The 23,266-nt window shown below is 44.4% G+C and overlaps 1 protein-coding gene across 9 annotated transcripts in view; it reads right to left on the minus strand.

Annotated features, from left to right (window-relative positions):
• The window catches only part of DLG2 (discs large MAGUK scaffold protein 2), a 1,569,268-nt gene that overhangs the window by 373,625 nt on the left and 1,172,377 nt on the right, over nt 1-23,266 (minus strand). The gene's annotated exons all lie outside the window — the stretch shown is intronic.

The raw sequence follows: 23,266 nt of genomic DNA on the forward strand, positions 1-23,266 counted from the left end.
TGGATGAAAACACCACACCCATGGACTTCAGAAGGTGAGAGCTTCCAGATGGAACTATGGACAATATGGGTCAACACAGGTCACCTTTGACACATACAGACACACACATCATAATGTGCTGTTAAGCAATGTATACAGTTATTGTGAAGAGCTATGTGTACTGTATTCAGACTCAACAACAGTGTGACTTGAACTGTCAAAACCACTGATATTCTAAATCAGTGACAACATCCTTTGAAGGTAGTATGTCATCAAGAGCCTGATCCTGCAACTATGAAGTCTCAGAACAGTGATGAATTTTACTATGTACATGGTCCAACCATGTAGGCACAGAGTATGACAGTTGCCCAGACGGGCAGCTTCCCTAATGGAAGCATTCACACTTGGGGGAGGGCAATACTTTCATTGCTCCTATGGGAAATCTGCCAGCCAAGGTTCCACTGGAGCTTGCCAGCAAAGGACTCTCAGAAAATGCACTGATTCAGTGCATCCATACATGTCTTGGCTCGTCTCCCTGCTCCATTTTGTGGGCTCCACTACTCAGTTATTGGCCTGCTGACAGAATGGTGATTGGAGGAGGCTTGTGTACTAAACCCAGACTTTGAGAATAGAACAAACTGCTCAATGCTTTTAACCCTGGTTCTGCCAGCAGACCCACTGTATGAAACATTAATATCTAACCTATACAGAGTAAAGTATGGGAGCCCTAAAATTGAAGCTTCTTAAAGAACCTCTTGAAGGCATCAACAGACCCTGCAGACTCAAAAACTTGCTAATGAAGTTTTCAGTTCTTCTTGTAACACTATGAAGCACTTACAGCATGATTCTTTTGTCATTATTTTGCAAAAGGTACATGACAGCGGTGTATACTCTGTTATAAAATCCCATTTGCTAAGCTGTCTACACAGTAGTTATATCACACACAAGAGCCTGACAATTTACACAGAACAGAATTCCATTTTCCCCTTTGTTTTCAAGGATTTGCTATTTTCTTATTACAAATATTTGGCTTACCCAATATGAAAAATTATTTTCTGATCAAATCCACGAGTTGAATACTCTTATGCCAAGTTTAGTCCAATGAAAAATTTACAATGGCAATTTAAAATTGAAGGAATAAAATACTTAAATAGCAAATTTGGCAGTTATGAAAATGATCAAACATTTATTCTATCCCAGTGTTTCTCAAACTTTTGTATTGGTGACCCCTTTCACACAGGAAACCTATAAGTGTGACCCCCTTCATAAATTAAAAACATTTTTTTTGTATTTAACACTATTATAAATGCTGGAGGCAAAGTGCGGTTTGGGGGTGGACGCTGACAGCTTGCGACCCCCCATATAATAATCTTGTGACGATCCCCAGTTTGAGAACCCCTGTTCTATCCCTTTAGAAATGTTCTTAAGAAAATAAAGGGTTTTTATGCTCTATATGTTTCACAAAAAGTTTTGTGGATGGTATTTTAATTCACCTACTAACTTAATTACTATCTGAAATAGTAATAAGAGATACCACATCTGATATTATGGTGTCATTTGAGATCATACAGCCTTTCATTCCTTCAAAATTGCTTTTTTTGCAGGCAATGTATTCTAAAAAAGCACAAATATCCAATTCATACAATGTGTAATATTGATTTTTAAGGGATTTTGCTTCTAGAAGAGAAAGGTGAAAACAAACCAGAGTTCCCTGTGACTTAAAATACCAACATAGCCGTGATCAAGCTGGTGACTGAATAAAACAACTGAGAACTTGCAAATTTTCATCTTCACTTCAAGTAATAGATGAAGTAGGAGTGCTACTGTTTCTGGACACCTGATTGGAATATATATGTATAGTATTAATGATTTTTATTTCCAGAAATAACTTTATGCTTGACCTTCCAGCCAGAGATAAGTTTAAATGTAACATGCAAAAGAAACAAACATACACAAGTCTTGTGAATACATTGTAAATACTCTAATTACACTGAAATCATAAAAGTAGGTGACCGTCACTTCTTTCTTTGGGTCAAACATCATGCTATGCAGAGAAGAAGGAGAGGTGTGGTGAATGCTGTGTTACTCAATAGTAACAAACCATTACACTAAAGCACAGTAAAGATAAACATTCAGTGAAAGTCCATCTACCTAGACATTTAAATTACTCTCATCACCAGATATTTGAATGCACAGTCACTCTCATACAGCCCTATAGAAATAAGTCACATCTTGTAAACCAAGCAATTTAAAATATCAGTATTCTCCACTCTGACAAACTCTCCTAAGTCCCACTGGAGCGGCAGTATAGCAGAAAACTGGAATTTGCTTTAATGCAGCTTTTCAAATAAATGTAACACTGTTAAAAGTGCTCAGTTCACAGCATTGGAATATTAAGTCCTTTATTTATTTACAGGTTTAACACCAGACAGTGACACTGTGAGTAGGCCCACAATAGTCCACCAATAATCCTGACTTGTAGACACAACTTTTAGAGGCAGAAAGGGAATCCCGTTTCCTTATCCCTTCAATTCTTGTCCACCCTACTGAGAGCATAAATCAGGACATCGGTTAATTCATTGTGATGTCCTCCCTTATCTGACCTGAAACTATCATAACCACAATCAGATGGAAACCCCTTGAGGTTACCAGGAGCTGGGTTGAAGTGGCTATTGAGATCAAGCTCAAGATGCATGACAACATTAGCTTTGAAAGGACTAGTGCAAGAACTTAGAAGAAAAGTATGGGTAATACTAAGGGGTCAGGCTTCTGAATGTGCCACTCTAAACTTCTATTTACTCCAACATTTTCTAAGTTAATAAAAAGTAAGAGTTAAAAACAGAATATTAAACTTAGGATAAATTAGGGGTCTATAATGCAAACTACATACATTAAAATATGTCACTGTGCAGATAAATAAACAGATGAAGACATTCTAATGCAGGGGTACTCAACAGGTGGATTGCAGGCCAAATCTGGACCACCAGATGCCTTTGAACAGACCCCAAAATCTTTGTATTATGATCATTACTGTTTTTTTTTTATTATTTTCTCTGGAGTTTGGACCTTGACTGTACCTTGACCAAGAAATTTGGATCTTGACAAAAAATAACTGATTACCCCTGTCCTGATGTCTTCTTCATCTAGGCCGGTAGCTCTCAAACTTTGCATATTATGAACCATTTCCTGTGACAGACACCCTCTTATCTTATCTCTTGATCCAACATCTTTCCTGTGACACTTATAAAAGACGGTTACTCACCTTTGTAACTATTGTTCTTCGAGATGTGTTGCTCATATCCATTCCAGTTAGGTGTGTGCACGCCGCGTGCACGTTCGTCGGAGAAACTTTTACCCTAGCAACCCAGGCGGGTCGGCTGGGCGCCCCCTGGAGTGGCGCCGCTATGGTGCCCAATATATATCCCAGCCGACCCGGCCACCCTTCAGTTCCTTCTTGCCGGCTACTCCAACAGTGGGGAAGGAGGTGAAGAACAACAGCTACAAAGGTGAGTAACCATCTTTTCTTCTTCGAGTGATTGCTCATATCCATTCCAGTTAGGTGATTCCCAAGCCTTACCTAGGCGGTGGGGTTGGAGTGAGATGTGGCGGTATTTAGAACTGCTATGCCAAAGGCCGCATCATCTCTTGATTGTCGGACTAGTGCATAGTGTGTGGTGAATGTGTGGACCGATGACCAGGTCGCTGCATGGCATATCTTCTGGATAGGCACGTGCGCCAGGAAGGCTGCCGATGACGCCTGAGCTCTCGTGGAATGTGCCGTGAGGTGGCCAGAGGGGACACGAGCTAGATCGTAGCATGCGTGAATGCATGCAGTCACCCAGGAGGAAATCCTCTGAGAGGAGATTGGTAGACCCCTCATCCATTCTGCGACCGCCACAAACAGTTGAGGAGACTTCCGGAACGGCTTTGTTCGCTCAATGTAGAAAGCGAGCGCTCTGCGTACATCTAAGGAGTGTAGCTGCTGTTCCCTCCGAGAAGAGTGGGGCTTCGAGAAGAAGACCGGGAGGAAGATGTCCCGGTTGGTATGGAAGGCAGACACAACCTTAGGGAGGAACGCCGGGTGGGGTCGCAGGTGTACCTTGTCCTTATGGAAAACGGTGTAGGGTGGGTCCACTGTGAGAGCTCTCAGCTCGGAGACCCATCTGGCCGATGTAATGGCCACCAGGAAGGCCATCTTCCATGACAGGCACATGAGCGAGCAAGTCACCAGTGGCTCAAATGGTGGGAGTGAGAGTCTGTTTAGGACCAAATTAAGATCCCAGGTAGGAGCAGGGCGGCGTACGGGGGGGTAGAGACGCTCCAGGCCTTTAACAAATCTAGCGACTAGGGTGTGGGAGAATACGGAGCGGCCACCTTCTCCTGGTCGGAAGGCGGATATGGCCGCTAAGTGCACCTTCAAGGAGGATATCGCTAGGCCCTGCTGCTTAAGGTACCAGAAGTAGTCTAGGACTGTGGGAATCGGAGCCTGTGTAGGGGTCACACCCTGAGTAGCACACCAGCAAGAGAAGCGCTTCCACTTGGCCTTGTACGTTGAGCGAGTGGAAGGCTTCCTGCTGTTAAAGAGGATATGTTGGACCGGTGCGGAGCAGCTGAGCTCCACCGCGTTCAGCCATGCAGGAGCCACGCCGTGAGGTGTAGGGCTCGTAGATCCGGGTGACGGAGACTGCCGTGATCCTGTGTGATCAGGTCTGGGTGGAGAGGGAGGGGGATTGGAGGGTCCACAGACAGGTCCAGCAAGGCGGTGAACCAATGCTGTCTGGGCCACGCAGGTGCGATCAGGATTAGATGCGCTTTGTCCCTGCGTAGTTTCAACAGGACTTTGTGCACCAGAGGGAACGGAGGGAAGGCATACAATAGGTGGTGGGTCCATGGCAGGAGGAATGTGTTCGTGATCGACCCGGGAGAGAGACCTTGAAAGGAGCAAAACTCCTGGCACTTCCTGTTGGACTTGGTCGCGAATAGGTCTATGCGGGGAAATCCCCACCTCTGGAAGATGGAATGGATGACATCCGGTCTGATCAACCATTCGTGGCATAGGAAGGATCGGCTGAGTCTGTCCGCCAGTGTGTTCCTGATCCCTGGGAGAAAGGATGCCACCAGATCTATCGACTGGGCTATGCAGAAGTCCCAGAGTCGAATGGCTTCCTGACATAGGGGAGATGAACGGGTTCCCCCCTGTTTGTTGATGTAGTACATGGCCGTTGTGTTGTCCGTGAGTACGGAAACACAACGGCCGTGCACACATTGTTGGAATGCCTGGCAGGCGAGGTAGACTGCCCTCAACTCCCGGACATTTATGTGGAGTGACAGCTCTTGGGACAACCAGAGGCTCTGGGTACGTAGGTGCCCTAGGTGGGCCCCCCACCCCAGGGATGATGCATCGGTTGTTAGAGTCATCGATGGTGGCTATGGATGGAACGGCATCCCCGCGCATACTAGGGATGGGGTCAGCCACCAGTCGAGGGAGCTGAGGAGGTAGGAGGGGACTGTCACCAATACATCTAGGTGGTCCTTGCCCGGGCGGAATACCAAGTGAAGCCACATTTGGAAGGGCCTCATTCGGAGACTGGCATACTTCGTCACATAAGTACATGCGGCCATATGCCCCAGTAGTGTGAGGCAGGTGCAAGCTGAGGTGATTGTGGAGGCCTGCAAGCTCCGTATGAGCAAGACGATAGTCTGGAAGCGGGGCTGAGGTAAGTAAGCCCTGGCTTGAGTAGAGTCCAGGGTCGCGCCTATGAAGTCCAACCTCTGTGTGGGGACCAGGGTGGATTTCTTGGCATTGAGAAGCAGGCCTAGCTGGGAGAAGAGGTCCGTAACCACCTCGACATGTTGCCGCACCTGCGACTGGGAGGACCCCTTTAGGAGCCAGTCGTCGAGGTACGGAAACACGTGGATTTTCCGCTGACAGAGGTGGGCGGCCACAACGGCCATGCACTTGGTAAACACCCTCGGGGCCGTGGAGAGGCCGAAGGGTAGGACTGCGAATTGGAAGTGCTGATGTCTGACCGTGAAGCGAAGGTACTTCCTGTGCGGTGGAAAGATGGCAATATGGAAGTACGCGTCCTTCATGTCGAGGGCGGCATAACTGTCTCCAGGATCCAGGGATGGGATAATGGTTCCCAGTGAGATCATGCGGAACTTCAACTTGAGCATCCATTTGTTGAGGCCCCGCAGGTCTAGGATGGGTCTGAGACCTCCCTTGGACTTGGGAATCAGAAAATATCAGGAGTAGAACCCCTTTCCTCTCTCGTCTAGAGGTACCTCCTCTATAGCTCCTGCTGCGAGGAGAGAACGAACCTCCTGCAGGAGGGTTTGCTCGTCAGAGGGGTCCCTGAAGAGGGACTGGGAAGGGGGGCGGGAAGGGGGTGAGGAAGCAAATTGTAGGTGTTATCCTTGCTTCACCGTGCGTAGCACCCAACAGTCTGAAGTTAACTGGGACCACGCCGGGATGAAGTGGGAGAGGCGGTTGGAGAAGGTAGGGGAAGGATCCTGTCTTGAGGCTGGTACGCCGTCCCCGGGTGCACCTTTAAAAGCTGGACTTGGAGCCCGGTGGTGCCTTGGAGGACTCTTGGTTTTGGCCTCCCTGGGAGCCGGATTGGCATCTGCGGCCCCCCCGGCCACGCCGTCTACTGAAGTCCTGCCTTTGGCGGGGTGGGAAGTATGGGCGGCGTGCTTGGGGCCTGAAGGGTCTACGCTGGGTGGAAGCTGTATGCATCCCCAGCGAGCGTATGATGACTCGATTATCCTTCAGGTTTTGCAATTTGGAGTCTGTTTTGTCCGAGAACAAACCCTTCCCGTCAAAGGGTAAGTCCTGGATGGTATATTGTAGTTCCGGGGGTAGGGTGGAGGCCTGAAGCCAGGAAATGCGCCTCATGGTGATTCCCGAGGCCAAGGTTCTGGCTGCTGAGTCGGCCGCGTCGAGGGAGGCCTGTAGAGAGGTCCTGGCCAGCTTCTTACCCTCCTCCAGGAACGCATTAAATTCCGGGCGTGAGTCCTGGGGTAGAAGCTCGGAGAACTTACCCACCTCCGCCCATATATTATAGTTATATCAGCCCAATAGGGCCTGTTGGTTGGCCACACGGAGTTGCAAGGCCCCAGCTGAGTACACCTTGTGACCCATGAGGTCCATTCGCCTAGCTTCCTTGGCTTTGGGGGCCGGTGCCTGCTGGCCATGCCGCTCCCTGTCGTTGACAGACTGAACAACTAGGGAGGAGGGAAGAGGGTGGACGTACAGGTACTCATACCCCCGAGAGGGTACCATGTACTTTCTTTCCACTCCCTTAGCCATCGGCGGGATGGAGGCTGGCGATTGTCAAAGGTTATCGGCGGTGGACTGGATAGTCTTGATGAATGGGAGGGCTACTCGGGTAGGTGCGTCTGCAGAGAGGATGCTCACTACCGGGTCCTCAACCTCTGGGACCTCCTCCACAGGTAGATTGATGTTAAGGGCCACTCTACGGAGGAGGTCCTGGTGGGCCCTGAGGTCTATCGGTGGGGGCCCTGATGCTGAAGAGCCAGCCACGGCCTCATCTGGCGAGGAGGAGGAGGAGGATACTCCGGGGATGAGGGCATCCTGTGCAGTCTCCTGCTCCTGGACCGGTTCCTGCTCCAGTTGACCCGGGGAGTCTGGTGGCAGCTGTTTATCCGACTCAACCGCGGGGGGGGGGGGGCAGGAAACAGTGGCCTCTGGTACCCGATGTTCTGAGGTGGCAGAACAGGTCTGGGGCACGGGGCCACTCTGGGTCTGATGATATGCCCAGGGTGTCCAAAAACCCCACTGTTGGGAACCCATGTCCTGCGGGCAGGGGTCCTGGAACACTCCCAGCGGTACTTCGGGATCCTGGTCCCGTTCGTAGTAGCTACCCGCCTGGGAGGATGCCGACGTGCCTCTGGACAGCCATGGTGAAGCAGCGAAAGTTGGAGCCGAGGTTCCGACAGACCTTATACCTCTGGGTTGCGGTGACCAGTGTCAGTATTGGTGACGATGCCGAGAGCGAGACCGGGACCTGCAACCGGCTCGGTGCCAGGAGGTCGACCGAGATCTCGAGTCTCTCTGTCTTGACCTGCTCCTGGAGATGTGGCACCCTCCGCGGTGCCGTGAGCTGGAGCGGTACTGCGAGTACCGGGTTGATGCTCGAGACGTCGACTGGTGCCGGGAGCCTGACCGGTGCCAGGAGCGTGAGCGGTACTGAGGTGATCGGTGCCGGGAGCCTGAACGGTGCCGAGGTGATCGGTGCCGAGAGTCTGACCAGTGCCGAGACCGAGATCGCCGTTGAGAGTGTGAGCGACATCTCGATGCAGAGCGTCCGCGGGACCGCGATCTGGAGCGGTGCTGGTCTGCTATGCTGACCGAAGCTGGTCTGATCAGGGTCGGTTTGCCCATTGAATGTAGTACCTGCACCGGCGGTGCCGGGGGTAAGGGCAGTGGCGCATTGGTGATCGCGATCAGATCCCTCGCAGCGGCAAACGTCTCTGGGGTAGATGGCGAAGCAGGCTCTACCGCGGTGGGCACCGGGGAGCCACCAGGTGCCGGACTCGATGGCCCTCGTGGGGTCGGAGTCAACGGTGCTGGCTTAGACGGTGCCGCGGCAGGTATCGGTGCCGGGCGGTCCGTCTTTGGCGTAGGCTCTGACTGCGAGGCAGCTGCTGGCGGGATGATTTGCGCCTTCGCCGTCTTCGACCTCGGGGAGAGGGAGCGGCTTGAAGCCGGTTTCTGCGCCGGCGGAGGCCGGTGCCATGAGTCCTTGATGTCAGCGCTCGGTGCCGTGGCGGTGCCCTTGCTTACCGGCTGACTTGTGCTCGGTGCCGAGGGTGGAGGTGTCAGGGCCGCTTCCATAAGGAGCTGTCTTAATCTAATGTCTCCCTCCTTCTTGGTTCTCGGCTTGAAAGACTTGCAGATTGAGCACTTAGCCGATAAGTGTGACTCCCCGAGGCACTTCAAGCAGGAGTCATGGGGGTCTCCAACTGGCATAGGCTTGTGACAAGCCGAGCACTGCTTGAAACCCGATAAGCCGGGCATGAGCTCCGGCTCCCGGTGTGGGGAAGGGGGGAGGGTCCCCCCCATCCCCTCAAACTATAACTAATAACTACACTATTAACACTAACTAACTAACTGACTGTATAATTATATACACAACAATATATATATACACAACAATTAACTATAACTACTGTATAACAACGATAGCGAAATGAGCTGCTAGAGAGTGTGGAGGTCAGCGAAGCCGTGCTCCACAGTTCCAACGACCGACATGGGCGGTAAGAAGGAACTGAAGGGTGGCCAGGTCGGCTGGGATATATATTGGGCGCCATAGCGGCGCCACTCCAGGGGGCGCCCAGCCGACCCGCCTGGGTTGCTAGGGTAAAAGTTTCTCCGAGAAACGTGCACGCAGCGCGCACACACCTAACTGGAATGGATATGAGCAATCACTCGAAGAAGAATATATGGCTACACGAAGAAAAAAGTAATATTAGGAGAATTAAGGAGACTACTTACACCTACATTGAACGGTTCTCCTAACACAGTTAAGCATTTGTTAGTATCTCTCGCCCCTTTCACTGGACAAGAGAATAATGGAGTACTGTTTCACAAGGGTTAGTCAGCCACTGTTAATTTAATGTCATAGACGCTCTTCTCCAATCCTATGACAGGGAGACAGGCTGTCATCTGTTGTAGGATGCAGGTAAGGGGACATAGAATAAGATGGCTTTTTAGAAATAGTTTGCAATGTGCCACTTTGTAAAATAAAGTTAGGGAGAGTTTAATTGTTCCCTGAGAATGAAAAAAAAAATAGAGAGGCAGATTGAAAACAAAGCCTTATGAAGCATTTTCATAAAATGAGTTTAAGCATGTGCCATGACTTATTCATAAGCATTAGCAAAACATAGAAGATGAATGTACACTTGATCGTGATTAACATAAATACAGCACAATTTTTATACTACTGAATAAATAAACTACATGAGGAAAGCAAAAACCAAACATTATGGCATGCATTTTCCTCTCAGTGTGGACAGAACTGCCATTTTTGTCAAGGAGAGGTTACTCACCCTGTGTATTAATTGGGGTTCTTTGAGGTGTGTTTCCCTGTGGGTGCTCCATTTCAGGTGCTCCTGCATCCTGCACCTTTGATCAAAGTGTTCTGGTAGTGGTGCCTGTTGGGCCTGCACATGCACTCCACATATCCTTGTGCCCTGCACCAACACTATATGGGTCTGTGTGGGTGAAGTGCCCTCAGTTCCATCTTCATCACAAAGTTACACAAGGCAGACTCTGAAGCAGAGTAGAAGGGTGAATTGCGGAGCACCCAGCGGGAGACACATCTCGAAGAACTCCAGTTACTGCACAAGGTGAGTAACCTCTCCTTCTTCTTTGAAATATGTCCCAGTGGGTGCTTCACTTCAGGTGACTCCCGAGTAGTACCAGCTAAGGGAGCGGGAGGTTCAGAACAGTGTCCAAAACAGAAGAGAGAACTGCATTGCCTACAGAAGCATCTGATCTAGCCGCAGGCTCCAATGCATAATGATTGGAAAACTTATGAACAGAGGACCAAGCTGCTACTCTCAAGAGGTCTGCAGTTGGTACATCTTTCAGTAAGGCGATAGAAGTAGATACTGCTTTTTTAGAATGTGCTATCACCCTGGAAGGGGGTTGAGCATGAGTTCGGTTGTAACAGATCCTAATACATCTGGAGATCCACTTTGATAACCTCCGTTTTGAAACACCTGAACACTTGTTTCTGTCTACAAAAGATTCCAATAACCTAGGAAATCTTCTAAATGGTTTGGGCCTCTCTAGATAAAGGGCTAATGTCTTCCTGACAATTAGGGTATGGAATATGGCTTCTTTAGTAGGTGGGTGTGGTTTTGAGGGGAAAAATGGAAGATAAATGGTTTGATTAATAGGAAATTCTGAGGATAACTTAGGTAAATATCTTGCATGGACCCACAGTGATACTCTCTCTCTGGTGAATACTGTAAATGAGGAGCATCTGCCATTAACGTCCCCAATTCTCCAACCCTTTGGGCAGAAGTGATAGCTCCAAAGAAGGCTGACTTCATAGATAAATCTAATAAAGAAAACATAATTAGTAGCTCAAAAGCAATTAAGGACTAAGTTGAGGTCCCAGCTAGGAATGAGATCTCTGATTTTTGGGCAGAGATTTGACAAACATCTTAGAAATCTTGTTGTAGTTGAGTAAGCAAACAGTGAAAAATCTATTCTGGCTGTGTGAAAAGCTGTTACTGCTGCTAAGTGTATCCTAATGCAATTCACAGAAAGACCCAATGTTTTCAGTTCCAACAGGTAATCCAATATTCTGGGAAGAAGGGAGTGAGTCAGCGAAATCTGACGACTGTTGAACCAAAGATAATAGCTTTTCTATTTCTGGAGGTAAGTATTTCTTGTGGAGTCTTTTCTACCATCTAATACTATGTGTTGTACCTCTCCTGAATAGGACACCTCTACTTCCGAGAACCATCAAGAAACCATGCTTGAAGCCTCAGAATCTAAAGGTTGGGGTGAAGTGTTTGACTGGCATCCTAAATCATTAGGCGAGGAATGAACAGAAACTGCCATGGAGGTTGAAAAGAGTCTGATTATACAGGGATACCAAACCTGTCTTGGCCATGTTGACGCAATCAATAAGACCCTGCCCCAATCTTGTTTGATCTTGTTGAGAACCTTTAACATTAACGACATCTTACAGTTTGGAGAAATGTACCTGTCAAGTCCGCAAAGAGCTTGCAATCTTCAGCGGAGAAGTCTTCAAAAGTACTCTGGACCTTTCTTGGGAAGCCCAACAGCTGCAGCCAAGAAGTTCTTCCCATGACCACTGTAGTGGATATGGATCATGATGCCATATCTGCAACATCCAAGGAGGCCTGGAGCAACGTGCAATTGCTTTAAATTCATCACAGTGTTCCTCTCGTAAGTGATCAATAAACAAATTTAATTTGTTGTAATTCAAATAGTGGTATTTGGCCATGAGCGTGATTTTCTATTCTGAACCAAAGTGTGGTTGAAGAATAAGGTTGGAGACCAAAAACATCTACTCTCTTGTGGTCCTTACTGTCCAGGATTGACTTCGAGCTATTTTGTCTCTTTCGTTCATTAATGGCCTCCACTACTAGGAAATTCAGAGCTGGGTGAGAAAACAAACTCTGATTCTCTGGCAGGGTTACAATATTTTTTATTCACTCTCTTGCAGGTAGGCAGTGGGGTAGCTAGAGTTTGACAAACAGTTTCAATGGGCTCCATAAGAGCTTCATTGACTGAAATGGAAATCCTCAGAGATGTTAAAGTGTGCAAATATCTAGGTTATGGTGGGATTCCTGAATCTATTCTATGGCAATCTGAAGCATGTCTACAATTCGCAGTTGTTGAAACTGCCTGAAGTCATCCGTCATAGAAGGACGTAGAGGCATCATGGCTTCATCAAGCAATGACATGAGAATATTAGTAAGATGAATCATCTTTTTATCTGCCTTTGCTTCTTGTTCCTGGAAGGTCTCTTCCTTGGGCAAAAGTGTTGGTATAGAAGGTTGAAGAGAACAGACCCTTTTCTGCATCCTCCTTTGATGAGATAATTTAATTGTAAACTGTTGATGATAGAATGCCCATGGGTCTCAACAAGGCCACTGGGAGGATGGGGGACAAATGGCATAGGTGGAGGCATCCACCTGTGTTCCTGACACATGAGAGTAATTTGGCCCTCCTGCATTATGTTGGTGAAGGGGGGAAAGTGATGTGTCCTAGAATAGATGGGGGAACCCTGCACCAATATCTGAGTCTAAAGAATCCTCTTCCGCATACTCCAAGGTGGGAAGATAGCTATTCAGCTTGCAAAGTAGATGAGGATGAGTGTGGTACGTTAGATGATAGAGGGTTTGATAACCAACAGAGTCTTGATGCTGATAAACCTCCTACTCATTAGCAGAGAAAACGCCTGCTCTGAAGATACTAGCAGATGTTTAGGATACCTAAATTCTTGTGGTAGTGAAGATATCAAAGATGGGATCGAGTGAAAATTTGTGGTGACAGCTTCAGTACCAATGAAGTTGGTACTGAACATTTGGCATATAAGAGAGTAGCCTCTGATTCCATCAGTACCCTAGGTAGCTGAGCAGTCTTTGGTACCACTGACTACTGGTACTGAATTCTGCTCAAGGACCAGCTTAGAAATTTTTTCATAAGTGTCTTTGCTACTCTGGGTATGAGTATCTGAATGTAGCACCAACTCTGTCTTAGACAACTGACTCCTTTTCATCTCTGTAGTACCGGCCTCTCTCAAATCCTGCATGGAACCGCCCTGGAGACTTGAGGTGTCCATAGTAATCTTCTGTGGTAGTTGCTTGAGATTTTCTTGGAGATTTACTCTTAACCGCCTCCTGCTTAGAAACAGATGTCAAGGCTACCACTATAGAGGGCTTTGGTACCTTAGATGTAGTAGGTGCCACAGTATTGCCTACTTCTCTAGTGGTCTCCAGTGATTGAGATCTTGATGTGGACAGGGCAGTAGTGATACTGGCAGGGCTATGTACAGGGGCATCTTCAGCCTCTGGATCTGAACCTAGTTATAAAACTTGCTCCACCATTAGGAGTTTGAATATGATTTTCCTATTTTTTTGGGATCTACTCTTGAAGGAAGTGCAGATCTTGCACTTAGCGGGACATGCATATTTCCTAAACAACGAAGGCACTGGAAATGTCAGTCACCGATGGAAAATCACCTCACAATAGGAGAGGCACCTTCTGAATCCCACAGAGCTCAGCATTCCTAAGTCATACAACAAAAAATGACCCCTCAAAGGGGAAAAGCTTAAAACTGCTATTTAACTATATCTAGTAATAAAACGTTTGGGTTTCAGGGTTGGTTTCTTTTTAGTTAAAGTGAAAGAAAAACAGGAAACAAGTGTACCAACAACTATACACACTACAATGTAACTAACTATGTGCTAGCTAACTAATTACAGAATACTATAGCGAACAGGCACACAGTAGATTCCATCTCTGGCCAAAGGCAGTTGAGAAGGAACTGAGGGCAGTTCACCCACACAGTCCCATATAGCCTCACCACAGAGCAGGAGGATGCATGGGGTGCATGTGTGGCCCGAACAGACAATGGTACCAAACATCTCTGATCAATGGGGCAGGTGCACATGAAGTGGAGCATCTATAGGGACGCTACTCTAAGAAGAATTTCTATTTACACATGTGCGACAAATAGAGTAGATTCACTTACAAGCTCAAACGTGCCTTCATATATATGGAAAATTCAGCTTCTGGGCATTCACAAGTGCACAGAAGCCAGCTTTACAAAACAGATGATATATACCAGGTGTGCCAGACATCAATAGACCATATACATTTTTAGTCAAACAAGTTACTGGGGTCAATATACGGGTAACTGCGAGAAACGGAATGGCCTGTGTTACACCGGAGATCATACTAGATCATTCTGGCTTTCCACTAAGTATCTTTAAACTCCAATTGTTTAGTCATGCTTTTCTTTAAAACAATCCAGTTCTTACCAACAATTTCAAAGATTAAAAAAATTTTCTAGGTACCTGTTCATAAATATTTCTGTAAAATATATAATATTTAAATATAAGATTCTCCTTCAGTCCTGAAAACTTCTTCAATAATACAGCATTTATGCTTATATGAAAAATACCATTTACATTAAAATTATGGAACATGTTACTGTAATTGAAATAGCTATGCACAATTGTTATTGGTAATTTAGCACAATGGCAGACATAATTAAACTAACTCGCTTTCTTGAAATATTTAGACCAACATTAAATCTTGATGTTATATAACACTATTTAAGAATTAAAAAATAGCTGCTTTGGTATTGTTACTATTTTTACAGAATTTAATGTTGTGATTATAAGAGCCCTTTAAACAGAAGATGGTAAATGTTTCGAGTGTGGTAGCTCAGAAAACTATTTGGAGGAAATTTAAGTAGTGCAACAAGAACACCTCACACATACTCACCTCTCCCCTGCCCCCCATAAGATCTTCTGAAGGATATCAAGATGCAAATGTCTCATAACAAGAGCAAATGCATTGGACTATCATATCAGCTATGGCAGGACACTATTTACAGCATCTCAACCCCTTTGTGAATGTTTTAGGTATCCCTTTGAGCTGCCATGGTCCCCATACCAATCCATTTGTTACTCCACTGCCTCCACACTCTGAGCAACAACCATTATTGGGAATTATAGCATCAGAAGGAAAATATAACCCTCAATACAGCTCTACTCTGGAAAATGACTATGCAAAATTGACACCTTCTTGTTCAACATATTGGCTCCCTTTGAGTTTTCAAAGTAGTGTCTGTTTACTTTAGTGACAAATGTTCTTTATATTTTTACTTTTACTCCACTCAGCAGATTTGAGAAGACAACTAAGCTGACAAGAGGTTATAGTGGTAGGATTCTTCATTCTTGCACATGATCAACAGAATTGTTTATCAAACTGAACCAACTACACCTGCAAAAATTCATCCAAAACAATCTTCCTGTACAGGTGTCACTGAAGGCATAATTTGGAATGAGAACCTATACTATGTGTGAGATAAAAAGAACTCATTTTAGATCTTTAAAACATGTTGAGTTTGCAGGCTCGCAGACAGGCAATACCACATTCAGTCTGCCAGAAAATAAACATGCCACCCTACAATGCTATTTCCAGACATTTTTCTGAATACTTTGATTATGACGGAGTCTCCTGTCCATGCTGTCATACAAAGATTCAGCAAACACTATAGGTGAACACATATACGCAAGAATGCCAAACACTGATACATGTGGGACAGAAAAGATTACCCATGAGCATCGCAGGCTGTTGTATACTTACTTCTGAAATGTTCACATATTTCACATGAGGTGTTAATGCCTTGTGTCAAAGTGGTTATTGATGACATGACAAATCTGCCATCATCATGCTCTGTCACGGGCTGTTGCTTCCGAGTTGCAGGGGTCAACTGGACATGCTTTCACATTTGACTTCCGTGTGTCTTTATATTATTTGTACTGGTCACAATGAAAAAAAGAGCTTTACTTTAGCTGACCGTAAAATATGGCCTTGGGTATTCTCAAGTGGTCCATGCTAATGAGACGCTCAGTTCAATGCAATTAAGCTTTTATGAGCGTGCTTTGAATGCCAGACATCTGACAATGACTCAGAATGCTGATATTGGGAATCCTGTCCCACCAACTGACACTCCAAACAGACCAGAGACAGCACATATGGACGTGATCAATATGGTGGCAATCTGTTGTCCATGTCTCACAACCATACAGAAGCATTGTAAGCATGACCCCCCTCAATAGACATTTAGTTCAGTGCTTATTTTGATACCCCTTGTCATAAACAGATAGTAGGAGTTAATAGAACAGAAGTACTTTATATCTCTTTTGCCTGTAAAGGGTTAACAAGTTCTATAAGCCTGGCTGTCACCTGACCAGAGGACCAATCAGGGGACAAGATACTTTCAAATCTTGAGGGAGGGAAGTCTTTGTGTGTGCTGTTAGTTTTTGGTTGTTGTTCACTCTGGGGTTCAGAGGGACCAGACGTGCAACCAGGTTTCTCTCCAATCTCTCCGATACAGGCTCTTATAAGTTCAGAATAGTGAGTACTAGGTGATAAGGCGAGCTAAGCTTATGTTTGTTTTCTCTATTTGCAAATGTGTATTTGGCTGGGAGGAGTTCAAATTTATATTTTGCTGAAAGGATTTTAATTTGTACTTGAATACTTAGGCTGGGAGAGTATTCCCAGTGTTTGTAGCTGAAAGACCCTGTAACATATTCCATCTTAAATTTACAAAGATAATTTTTACCTTTGTTCTTTCTTTAATTAGAAATTTTTCTTGTTTAAGAATCTGATTGTTTTTTTATTCTGGTGTGAGACCCCAGGGGACGGCGTCTGGATCCACCAGGGAATTGGTGGGGAGAAAGGAGGGAAGGGGGAGAGAGCGGCTAATTTCTCTCTGTGTTAGGATTACTGTCTCTCTGAGGGAGAATCTGGGAGGGGAAGAGAGAAGGAGGGGGGAAGGTGCATTTTCCTCTCTGTTTTAAGATTCAAGGAGTTTGAATCACAGTGATCTTCCAGGGTAACCCAGGGAGGGGAAGCCTGGCAGAGGCAACGGTGAGGAAAAGGGTTTACTTTCCTTGTGTTAAGATCCAGAGGGTCTGGGTCTTGGGGGTCCCCAGGCAAGGTTTTGGGGGGCCAGAGTGTACCAGGCACTGGAATTCCTGGGTGGTGGCAGCACTACAGGTTCTAAGCTGGTAACTGAGCTTAGAAAAATTCATGCTGGTACCCCATCTTTTGGACGCTAAGGTTCAGAGTGGGGAATTATACCATGACACCCCTATTCTTCCAAAGTGGTGTGACACCATTACAGATGCAGAGCTGGTGTTAGCTATGCAATGGGTAATCTCATCCTCAATTGTAGCACTTTGTGACAGTTCACTCCTGAGGCAGCAAAGCTTCAAGGACTTGAGAGGTGCACTTTTGATCTCAACAGGGAAGACATGCATATCCCCTAGCACAGGTTTTCTTTAGATTGACTGTAAAACCAAAATGATTGCATGAGCAAAGTGGTCAGTTATAAACTGATCATCAGTTGAGTGAGCAGCCAGTCATCAGCTAACAAAATCTCCTTCACGTGAACACTGAAATGTTGCAGATTGAACAAAATCCCATCAGTGTGGAACTGGATAAATACTCCTCTGTCAATGTCATGAAATGCATCCCTAAGCATAGTCCAAAAAAAGGATGCAAAAGAGCATGCGAACCAGTCTGCAACCTTGTTTGGTGCCACTGGTCACGAGAAAGGACTCCAGTATCTCACCATTTTCTTCCACACTGACCCTCATCCCATCATGGAAGGACCAAATGACCGAAATAAACTTTGCTGAGCATCCAAGCGTGAACAAATGTTTCCAAAGATCTTCATGACTTAGAGTCAAAAGCTTTAGCAAAGTTGATGAAGACTGCCATTTTGTTACTGGCACTTTTCCTGAAGCTGAGGGGTTGTGAAGGTCATGTCTATAGTGTACATATTTTAATTATATTTAATTTATTATTTGTATTATTGTGGTGCCTAGGACCACCGTTCATGGACCACGATGACTCAATTTTGGTACGCACTATAAAAACACAAAGACTCTCCTGCCCCACTTAAATCTAAGACAAGAAACCACATAGAGATATGGACCGATCAATAGGGGGAACACAAGGAAGTAATGAGAGAATACTGGTCAGCATGATAGCAAGTGGTCTCAGCACACCAATAGACGAGCCATTTGTATTTAAATTCACTAAAACAGACTAATAAAGTAACACTAGTTAAACAGGTTACTAACAAGTCTGAAATTAACTTTTAACTTCACCACATCACCATAAAAAATTCACCACCAATTTAATCCAAATAAGTTCAAGAATTTTCAAATTGTAATAAGTGGTGGTTTGTATACATTATCTTCTGCCCTCTTTCAATTCCTTATGTTTGATCCACTAGCAACACAATATAGAGCAGATCAATTTAAAGTTTGTATTAGGAATTGGGATAAATTTATATTTATTTCAAAAAAGAGAAATGTGGTAAAGAGAGTTAGAGAAATAGAAAAGGAAAATACAAAAAAAGTACATTATGCTAGTTTTTTCTGGAAAGACTCCTACAATAGTTTGTCAGCTTTCCTATTATAACCTCCTATTTTCATGAGTCTATCATTTTACCATAGTTGCAAACATATGCTTAAGGGAGAAGCAATGTTTTAGTGCTTTGTGGAATAGACGGGATGCCTCACTCCTGTTAACAAGACCATTTAAACCCTTTTTACATTTAGATTCCTTCCAGTTTTCAAAAGAGAATTTTATGCACATTGATAAACTGCATAATATTTACACAGAGACTCTGGGCAGATTTATTCTCCCATGCATATTTTTCTATGCTTCAATCAACATTATCTACACTGCAGGGAGAAAGCTTAGTGATCTACGTATCAGGTTTTAAACATCTAAACTCCAACCACATGTTCAAATCCCATCAGTGCTGATTCAGCCTTTAATCCTTAGAAGGGAGAAAAAATGGTAATCATGCCATATGAGTGGGTTTCAAGTGAGATCTTAAAAAACAAGTGTCATCAGTTCTACACATAAGGGTAGAGGTCCGTGCTAGCATCCTGGCCAGAACTTCCCATCCCAACACAAATAATTAATGTCAATAATCATTTGAAGACAGAGGGAAGATAGTGGTTGTGATTTAGAAGCCAGAAGGAACTAAGAGGAATGGTACAGCTTACAACTTCTAATTTTGTGCACCTAAGCTCACTAGTCTCAGATACTATTTGCCAGCTAACTCATTATGGATTGCAAAGAAAATAATAATTGAAAACAATAGTCTTATTGTTGTGGAAAAAAACAAGAATTCCTATTGTCTCATTGACTCATAGACTTTAAGGTCAGAAAGGACCATCATGATCATCTAATCATAGAATCATAGAACTGGAAGGACCTTGAGAGGTCAGCTAGTCCAGGTCCTTGCACTCATGGCAAGATTAAGTATTGCCTAGACCATCCCTGACAGGTGTTGTCTGCTCTTAAAAATCTCCAGTGATGAGACTCCACAAGCTCCCTAGGCAATTTATTCCAGTGCTTAACCACTCTGACAGTTAGGAAGTTTTTCCTAATGTGCAATCTAAACCTCCCTTGCTGCAATTTAAGCCCATTGCTTCTTGTCCTGTCCTCAGAGGTTAAGAAAAACAATTTTTCTTCCTTCTCCTTGTAACAACTTTTTACATACTTGAAAACTGTTATCATGCCCCCCGCCCAAGTCTTCTCTTTTCCAGACTAAACAAACCCAATTTTTTCAATCTTCCCTCCTAGGTCACGTTTTCTAGCCCTTTCATCATTTCTGTTGCTCTCTTCTGGACTCTCTCCAATTTGTCCACATCTTTCCTGAAATGCGGCACCCAGAACTGGACACAATACTCCAGTTGAGGCCTAATCACTGTGGAGTAGAGCAGAAGAATCACTTCTCATGTCTTGCTTACAATACTCCTTCTAATACGTCCCAGAACTATGTTCGCTTTTCTTGCAACAGTGTCACACTGTTGACTCATATTTAGCTTGTGGTCCATTATGACCCCCAAATCCCTTTCCGCAGTTCTCCTTCCAAGGCAGTCATTTCCAATTTTGTATGTGTGCAACTGATTATTCCTTCCTAAATGGAGTACTTTGCATTTTTCCTTATTAAACTTCATCCTATTTACTTCAGAACATTTCTCCAGTTTGTCCAGATCATTTTGAATTATAATCCTACCCTCCAAAGCATGTGCAACCACTCCCAGCTTGGTATCATGTGCAAACTTTATTAGTGTACTCTGAATTCCATTATCTAAATCATTGATGAAGATATTGAACAGAACCGGATCCAGAACTGATCCCTGTGGGACCCCACTGGTTGTTCCCTTCCAGCATGATTGTGAACCACTGATAACTACTCTCTTGGAAAGGTTTTCCAACCAGTTTTGCACCCACCTTATAGTGGCTCCATCTGGGCTGCATTTCCCTAGTTTGTTTATGAGACGGTGATGTGAGGCAGTATCAAAAACTTTACTAAAGTCAAGATATACCACATCTACCACTTCCCCCCCCATCCATGAGGCTTGTTACCCTGTCAAAATAAGCTATCATGTTGGTTTGAAACAATTTGTTCTTGAAAAATCCATGCTGACTTATTACCTTATTATCTTCTAGATGTTTGCAAACTGATTGCTTAATTATTTGCTCCATTATCCTTCCAGGTACAGAAGTTAAACTGACTGGTCTGTAATTCCCTGGGTTGTCCTTATTTCCCTTTTTGTAGATTGGCACTATATTTGCCCTTTTCCAGTCTTCTGGAATCTCTCCCATCTTCCATGACTTTTCAAAAATAATCGCTAATGGCTCCGATATCTCCTCAGTCAGCTCTTTGAGTATTCTGGGATGCATTTCATAAGCCCTAGGGACTTGAAGCCATCTAATTTGTCCAACCAATTTTTAACTTTTTCTTTTCCTATTTTAGCCTCTTCTGATCCTACCTCATTTTCACTGGTGTTCACTATATTAGACGTTCAATCACCACCAACCTTCTTGGTGAAAACCAAAACAAAGAAGTCATTAAGCACCTCTGTCATTTCCACATTTTTTGTTATTATTCCCCTCTTCCCCATTGAGTAACAGGCCTACCCTGTCCTTGGTCTTTCTCTTGCCTCTAATGTAGTTGTAGAATGTTTTCTTGTTACCTTCTATGTCTCTAGCTAGTTTGATCTCGTTTTGTGCCTTGGCCTTTCTAATTTTGTCCCTACTTGCTTGCTTTTTTTGTTTATATTCATCCTTTGTAATTTTACTTCGTTTCCACTTTTTGTAGGACTCTTTTTTGATTTTTAGATCACTGAAGATCTCCTGGATAAGCCAGGACGGTCTCTTGCTATACTTCCTATCTTTCCTACGCAGTGAGATAGTCTGCTCTTGTACCCTTAAAAATGTCTCTTTGAAAAATTGCCAATTGTCTTCCATTGTTTTTCCCTTTAGACTTGCTCCCTATGGGATCTTACCTACCAACTTCCTGAGGAAGCTAAAGTCTGCATTCTTGAAATCCATTGTCTTTGTTTTGCTGTTCTCCCTCCTATCATTTTTCAGAAACATGAACTCAATCATTTTGTAATCACTTTCACTCAAGTTGCCTTGCACTTTCAAATTTTCAACCAGTTCCTCCCTATTTGTCAAAATCAAATCTAGAACAACCTCTCCCCTAGTAGTTGTCTCCACCTTCTGAAATAAAAAAATTGTCTCCAATACATTCCAAGAACTTATTGGATAATCTTACCTCCTGCACATTGCAGGCCACAGAACCTCACCCACCTCCTGTAATACAGTAACTCAGCCAGAGGTTAGGGGTGAAGTCCTCAAATAATGATGTAAAGATTCCAAGTTACAGAGAATCCATCATTTGCACTAATTTAAACCTGCAAGTGCCCAGTGCCCCATGCTGCAGAGAAAGGTGAAAAACCCTCAGTGTCTTGCCGGTCTGACGGGGGGAAAATTCTTTCCTGACCCCAAATATGGAGATCAGCTAGACCCTGAGCATCTGTGCAAGACCCAACAGCCAGACACCTAGGAAAGAATTCTCAGTAGTAACTCAGCACCTTCCCATCTAGTGTCCCATCATCAGCCATTGGAGATATTTGCTGCTAACAGTCACAGATCAGCTACATGCCATTGTAGACAATGTCGTCATACCATCCCCTCCATAAACTTGTCATGTTAAGATATTCAAAATATGAGCCAAAAGTTCTAAAGCTTGATTTTGTCAGAAGAACTGAACATCCAGCAGCTTCCCTTGAACTCAGTGGAAACCGTAAAATTCTAACATATGAAAAATCAGATATATAAAGGCAGCCATTTGTGAAAATCTTGGCTTACATTTTTAATACAATGTAGATTATTTTGGAACACTGACTGAGGGTTTGACTCCTTAAAAACAACAATGTCCATTTTAATATGGAAAGAGGGGGTAATTCATGTTTAACAATTATTAATTGAAAAAAATTGGGTTTGACAAATTAAATCCCAGGACACAGAAACAATTCACTAGTTTAAGATCATTCTTGAGCTTCAAACATATGAAATCCTGTAAAATGGTTATATAACAACTTCATGCTTCATTTGAAAAACTGATTTCTAAGATACTGTTAAGAAATATGAGCTGTCATTTTTTGGTTGCAAAAGCAACCTTAATTCTGGCATTTCCTAACTTTTCAGTGCTTAATTTGGCAGCCTTAACAATATTCTTTTAACACAGTGTTTGTGTGTATTTTCTGAGGTATTTAAAAAAAAATTAAAAAAAACAAATATCATGTGGCATCACATTAACACCCACCTGGGTCATTAGCAGGGTTGCAATCTTTAGCTCCACTGCACAAATCTCGGTCACTTGAGTTAGCAAAGTAACTAATAGCGACAGCAGTACTAGTTGTCATCCTCTATGTGGACCAGCACTAGAGGGGACACACACTTTTCCAGTAGGTTTCACAGCTATCTGCTAACAGCAGAGGAATGGTGAGACTCAGGAATCACGGTACCATTCCAGACTCTGGAGGGGAGTATGTCTAGAGGGCACAGATTTCAGGCAGTATCCACCAAGATTGATCCTTTCTGCCCTGGCCCTGTTCTGTCTCTTCCTCACTCTTGACTCCTTGTCCCAGT

This window comes from Gopherus evgoodei, chromosome 1 (assembly GCF_007399415.2).
Source record: "Gopherus evgoodei ecotype Sinaloan lineage chromosome 1, rGopEvg1_v1.p, whole genome shotgun sequence".
Classification (NCBI taxonomy): Eukaryota; Metazoa; Chordata; order Testudines; family Testudinidae; genus Gopherus; species Gopherus evgoodei.